Raw genomic sequence first — 6,250 nt, 5'->3', positions numbered from 1 at the left:
CAAGTTAGAATTTACTTCTTCCTTAAAGGCTTTCAATTCGGTTATGTCTTGACCCATGGTTGCAAGCATTCCTTCTATCCTGTTTAATTGATCTTGAAATTGTTGGTTCGGATTAGGTTGGGCAGGTTGATTATTTTGGCCATGATATGGTGGTTGGGAGTAAGTGTTTTGTGTGGCTTGGTATGATCTTTGGTTGGAGTTTTGGTATGTGGAATTGTTATGTTGGTTGGGGTTGTAAGGTTTGTGGTTTTGTGGTTGGGTTTGCTGATTTCCCCACCCAAAGTTTGGGTGGTTTTTCCAGCCTGGGTTGTAAGTGTTGGAATGTGGATCATATGGTTGCCTTTGTTGATTTCCCACATAGTTGGCCTCTTCCCAATCACCTCCTTCAGTGCTTACTTCCTCTTGATCTTGTGTGTATTGCAGCCACTTGATTTGTTTCTAATTTCCTGGTGAGCTCTGCTAGTTGCTTGGCAAACACCTTGTTTTGGGCTAGAATTGTATCAACATGGTTCAGCTCCATGACTCCCTTAGTGTTGTGTCTCTCTGAAGCATAGTAGTACTCATTCTCAGCCACTGTCTCAATCACTTCAATGGCTTCTTCCACAGTCTTTTTCCTGTTCAATGAACCTCCTGATGAATGGTCTACAGCCTTCCTTGATTCATAAGAAAGTCCATCATAGAAAATATGCAATTGCACCCAGTCATGGAACATGTCTGGTGGGCATTTCCTTGTCAAATCCTTGAACCTCTCCCATGCCTCGTAGAGAGTTTTACCATCTTGTTGTCTAAAAGTCTGAACCTCAGATCGAAGCCTATTGACCTTTTGTGGGGGGTAGAAACGTGCCAGAAACTTGCTTTCCACCTCATCCCAGGTTGTTAGGCTCCCCCTTGGGAATGATTCCAGCCACTTAGCTGCCTTGTCCCTAAGTGAAAATGGGAACAAGAGCAGTTTATAGGCATCTTCCTGGACTCCATTGGACTTCACAGTGTCGCAAATTCTCAGGAATTTTGTGAGATGTTGGTTTAGATCTTCATTAGCACTCCCACCAAATGAACAATGATTCTCCACCAGTGATATTAGCTGTGGTTTGAGTTCAAAATTGTTGGCCTGAATGGGTGGTTTCTGAATGCTGCTACCACAATTCCCAGAGGTTGGGTTTATGTATGAACCAAGAACCCTCCTCTCGGGAATGGCATTGTTTCCATCAGCTCTCTCATGGTTGTGAACTTCTCTATCCATGTTGAGATCTAGAGCTTCCTCAAAATTGTCCTCAGATTCTCCTTCAGATTTTTCTTCTCCCAGTACTCTCTTCCCTCTTGCTTCCCTTTCTAAGTTTATGAAGGGTCCTCTCTGGTTCGGTATATAGATGAGTTGATGTCTCTCCTCTCCTACCTGTCATACAAGAACACAGCACAGGCAACAAACAAGTGAAATACTCTTGGTTAATGGAAGAGTATGGTTAGAGCAGTTGAGGAATTAATTCAAATAGTTAGTGAGTCAGTGAGTTAGTTGCTTGAATTTAAAGGCATAAAGAAAGAAAGCAAGTAACAGAGTGCAGAAATTAAAATTCAACAAGTAACTTGAACTGAATTAACAAAACAAGAAAAATGCTCAATCTAGTTAACTTCCAATTTGAGAATTGTCAATCGAAAACCAATCCCCGGCAACGGCGCCATAAACTTGATGCTACGATTTTAGGAATTTGCACGATCGGCAAAAATTCCTTCCGGCAAGTGCACCAGTTATCGTCAAGTAAAAACTCACAATAGAGTGAGGTCGAATCCCACAAGGATTGGTTGAGTGAGCAATTCGGATTAGAAGTGTGTTCTAGTTGAGCGGAATCAAGATTTAGATGAGAATTGCGGAATGTAAAATTGGCGGGAAACGTAAATGGCAAGAAATTGAAATTGCGGAATCTTAAATTGCATGAATTAAAGAGCGAGAAGCTAAATTGCTGAAATTAAAAAGGGGATCGGGGTGATTGCATGAATTTAATTGCAGAATGTAAAGAGAAAGTGGTAGATCAGAAATGGGGAATTCATTGGGTTTCAGGAGATATTGAGATCTCTGAATCAAAACATTTTTATCCCTTCCTCAATGATGAGCGGATAATTTGTACCCTTTTTGGCATTGTTTTTAGTATGTTTTTAGTAGTTTTAGTTGAGTTCTTAGTATATTTTTATTAGTTTTTAGTTAAAATTCACTTTTCTAGACTTTACTATGAGTTTGTGTGTTTTTCTGTGATTTCAGGTATTTTCTGGCTGAAATTGAGGGACCTGAGCAAAAATCTGATTCAGAGACTGAAAAGGACTGCAGATGCTGTTGGATTCTGACCTCCCTGCACTCGAAGTGGATTTTCTGGAGCTACAGAAGCCCAATTGGCGCGCTCTCAACGGCGTTGGAAAGTAGACATCCTGGGCTTTCCAGAAATATATGATAGTCCATACTTTGCCCAAGATTTGATGGCCCAAACCGGCGTTCAAAGTCACCCTCAGAAATTCCAGCGTTAAACGCCGGAACTGGCACCTAAATGGGAGTTAAACGCCCAAAATGGCATAAAAGCTGGCGTTTAACTCCAAGAAGAGTCTCTACACGAAATTGCTTCATTGCTCAGCCCAAGCACACACCAAGTGGGCCCGGAAGTGGATTTTTATGTCATTTACTCATCTCTGTACACCCTAGGCTACTAGTTTTTCTATAAGTAGGACCTTTTGCTATTGTATTAGAGAGCTTTTGATCATGTTTTATGATTGAACTCACTTTGGGAGGCTGGCCATTCGGCCATGCCTAGACCTTGTTCTTATGTATTTTCAACGGTGGAGTTTCTACACACCATAGATTAAGGTGTGGAGCTCTGCTGTACCTCGAGTATTAATGCAATTACTATTGTTCTTCTATTCAATTCCGCTTGTTCTTTGTCCAAGATATCACTTGTTCTTCAACTTGATGAATGTGATGATCCGTGACACTCATCATCATTCTCACCTATGAACAAGGTGACTGACAACCACTTTTGTTCTACAAGCAATCAAGGCTCTAATGAATATCACTTGGATTCCTGATACACGATGCATGGTTGATCGCCTGACATCCGAGTGCTCGCTTGACAAACGAGCCAGCCATTCCGTGAGATCAGAGTCTTCGTGGTATAGGCGAGAACTGATGGCGGCATTCAAGAGAATCTGGAAGGTCTAAACCTTGTCTGTGGTATTCTGAGTAGGATTCAATGATTGAATGACTGTGACGTGCTTCAAACTCCTAGCAGGCGGGGCGTTAGTGACAGACGCAAAAGAATCACTGGATTCTATTCCGGCCTGACCGAGAACCGACAGCTGATTAGCCATATGCTGTGACAGAGCATAGGAACATTTTCACTGAGAGGATGGGAGGTAGCCACTGACAACGGTGAAACCCTACATAAGCTTGCCATGGAAAGGAGTAAGAAGGATTGGATGAAGACAGTAGGAAAGCAGAGAGACGGAAGGGAAGGCATCTTCATACGCTTATCTGAAGTTCCTACCAATGAATTACATAAGTACCTCTATCTTTATCTTTATGCTTTATTCGTATATCACTATACCCATTTGAGTCTGCCTGACTAAGATTTACAAGGTGACCATAGCTTGCTTCATACCAACAATCTCCGTGGGATCGACCCTTACTCGCGTAAGGTATTACTTGGACGACCCAGTGCACTTGCTGGTTAGTTGTGCAAAGTTGTGCAGTGATCACAATTTCGTGCACCAAATTTTTGGCGCCGTTGCCGGGGATTGTTTTGTGTATGGACAACTGACGGTTCATCTTGTTGCTTAGATTAGGTATTTTTTTTCAGAGTTCTTAAGAAGGAATTCTAGTGTTTCATGATGATCTGTTGAAGTCTGGCTGGCTGAAAAGTCATGTCTAATCTTATTGGACCGAGGTTTCAGCTAATCATCACAAGAGCTTGTTGATCTCTATCAATCTTGCTATTGGAGCAATGATCTGCTAAGGCTTGGCTGGCCATTGGCCATGTCTAGTGTTTTGGACCGAAGCTTTCTTTGAAAGCTTGGCTGGCTGTGAAGCCATGTCTAATTCCTGGACCGGAGTCTTAGACCAGCATTGCAATGATTCCTGGAATCCGAATTAAGAATTCTGAAACTTTTATTTTCTATTTCCATACAATTTTCGAAAAAAGCACAAAAAAATTTTTAAAAATCATAAAAAACCAAAAAGATTTTATGTTTCTTGTTTGAGTCTAGTGCCTAATTTTAAGTTTGGTGTCTTGCATGTATTGTTTATTTGATCTTGGTTCTATTTTCAAGTCAATAGTACAGGGAACTGAAGATTCAGAACATGCAGCAGAGGAATTACACAGAAAAAGCTGGGCGTTCAAAACGCCCAGTGAAGAAGGACAGACTGGCGTTTAAACGCCAGCCAGGGTGCCTGGTTGGGCGTTTAACGCCCAAAAAGGTAGCATTTTGGGCGTTAAACGCCAGAATGGATACCATTCTGGGCGTTTAACGCCAGGATGGCACAAGGGGGAGGATTTTGTTTTCAAATCAATTTTTTTTCAAGTTTTCAAAGTTTTTCTAAATCAAATCTTTTTCAAATCATATCTTTTCAATCAAATGTTTTCAAAATCAATTTCTTTCCTTTTTCAAAGATACTTGCTATCAATTAATGATTTGATTGAACATTTCAAGTATGTTGCCTTTTCTGTTGAGAATGGTTTAATGTTTGAATCATATCTTTTCTTGATAGCCAAGTTATTAATTTTTAAAATCAAATCTTTTTTAAAATTGTTTTCAAATCATATTTTCTCAATCACATTTTTTTAAAATCAATCATATCTTCTTAACCTCATCTTTTTCAAAATAGCTTTCAATCAAATCTTTTTTACTTCTAATTTCAAAATCTTTTTCAAAAATCACTTGATTTCTTTCCCACTCTTATTTTCGAAAATTAATTAGTGTTTTTCAAAATGTTTTCAATTTCTTTAACTTAATTTTCGAAAATTCTCTTCCCCTCTTCCCACATCCTTCTATTTATGGAGTACCACTCCTTCTCAATGCACAATTCGAACTCTCTCTGATTAAGTTCGAATTCTTCTACCTCTTTCTTCTATTTTTCTGTTCTTCTGACACCTCAAGGAATCTCTGTACTGTGACATAGAGGATTCCATATCTTCTTGTTCTCTTCTCTTTCATATGAGCAGGAGCAGAGACAAAGGCATTCTTGTTGAAGCTGACCCTGAACCTGAAAGGACCTTGAAGCGAAAGCTAAGAGAAGCTAAGGCAAAACTCTCTGTAGAGGACCTAACAGAAATCTTCAAAGGAGAAGCACACATGGCAGCCGAAAACAACAACAATGCAAACAATGCAAGGAAGGTGCTGGGTGACTTTACTGCACCTACTCCCGATTTCTATGGGAGAAGCATCTCTATCCCTGCCATTGGAGCAAACAACTTTGAGCTTAAGCCTCAATTAGTTTCTCTAATGCAACAAAATTGCAAGTTTCATGGACTTCCATTGGAAGATCCTCATCAGTTTTTAGCTGAATTCTTGCAAATCTGTGACATTGTCAAGACTAATGGGGTTGACTCTGAGGTCTACAGACTTATGCTATTCCCTTTTGCTGTAAGAGACAGAGCTAGGACATGGTTGGACTCACAACCTAAAGAAAGCCTGGACTCATGGGAAAAGCTAGTCAATGCCTTCTTGGCAAAGTTCTTTCCACCTCAAAAATTGAGTAAGCTTAGAGTGGAAGTCCAAACCTTCAGACAGAAGGATGGAGAATCCCTCTATGAAGCTTGGGAAAGATACAAACAATTGATCAAAAAATGTCCTTCTGACATGCTTTCTGAATGGAGCATCATAGGTATTTTCTATGATGGTCTCTCTGAACTATCAAAGATGTCTTTGGATAGCTCTGCTGGAGGATCTCTTCATTTGAAGAAGACACCTACAGAAGCTCAAGAGCTAATTGAAATGGTTGCAAATAACCAATTCATGTACACTTCTGAAAGGAATCCTGTGAACAATGGGACTAATCAGAAGAAAGGAGTTCTTGAGATTGATGCTCTGAATGCCATTCTGGCTCAGAACAAGATATTGACTCAACAAGTCAATTTGATCTCTCAAAGTCTGTCTGGAATGCAAAATGCACCAAGCAGTACTAAGGATGCTTCATCTGAAGAAGAAGCCTATGATCCTGAGAACCCTTCAATGGAAGAGGTGAATTACCTAGGAGAACCCTATGGAAACACCTATA

General features: G+C 40.2%; 2 non-coding genes across 2 annotated transcripts; one reads left to right on the top strand and one right to left on the bottom strand.

Annotated features, from left to right (window-relative positions):
• Positions 1-710: 710 nt before the first annotated feature.
• LOC130958675 (small nucleolar RNA R71) lies at positions 711-814 on the top strand. The gene has a single exon (XR_009077785.1). It is a non-coding gene; the product is annotated as a small nucleolar RNA R71 (small nucleolar RNA).
• Positions 815-5,730: 4,916 nt separating this feature from the next.
• On the bottom strand, positions 5,731-5,838 carry LOC130959083 (small nucleolar RNA R71). Its single transcript, XR_009078178.1, has one exon. It is a non-coding gene; the product is annotated as a small nucleolar RNA R71 (small nucleolar RNA).
• Positions 5,839-6,250: the final 412 nt, after the last annotated feature.

This window comes from Arachis stenosperma, chromosome 10 (assembly GCF_014773155.1).
Source record: "Arachis stenosperma cultivar V10309 chromosome 10, arast.V10309.gnm1.PFL2, whole genome shotgun sequence".
Taxonomy (NCBI): domain Eukaryota; kingdom Viridiplantae; phylum Streptophyta; class Magnoliopsida; order Fabales; family Fabaceae; genus Arachis; species Arachis stenosperma.
Note: the sequence above shows the minus strand (reverse complement) of the source record. Positions and strands in the feature narration are given on the sequence as shown.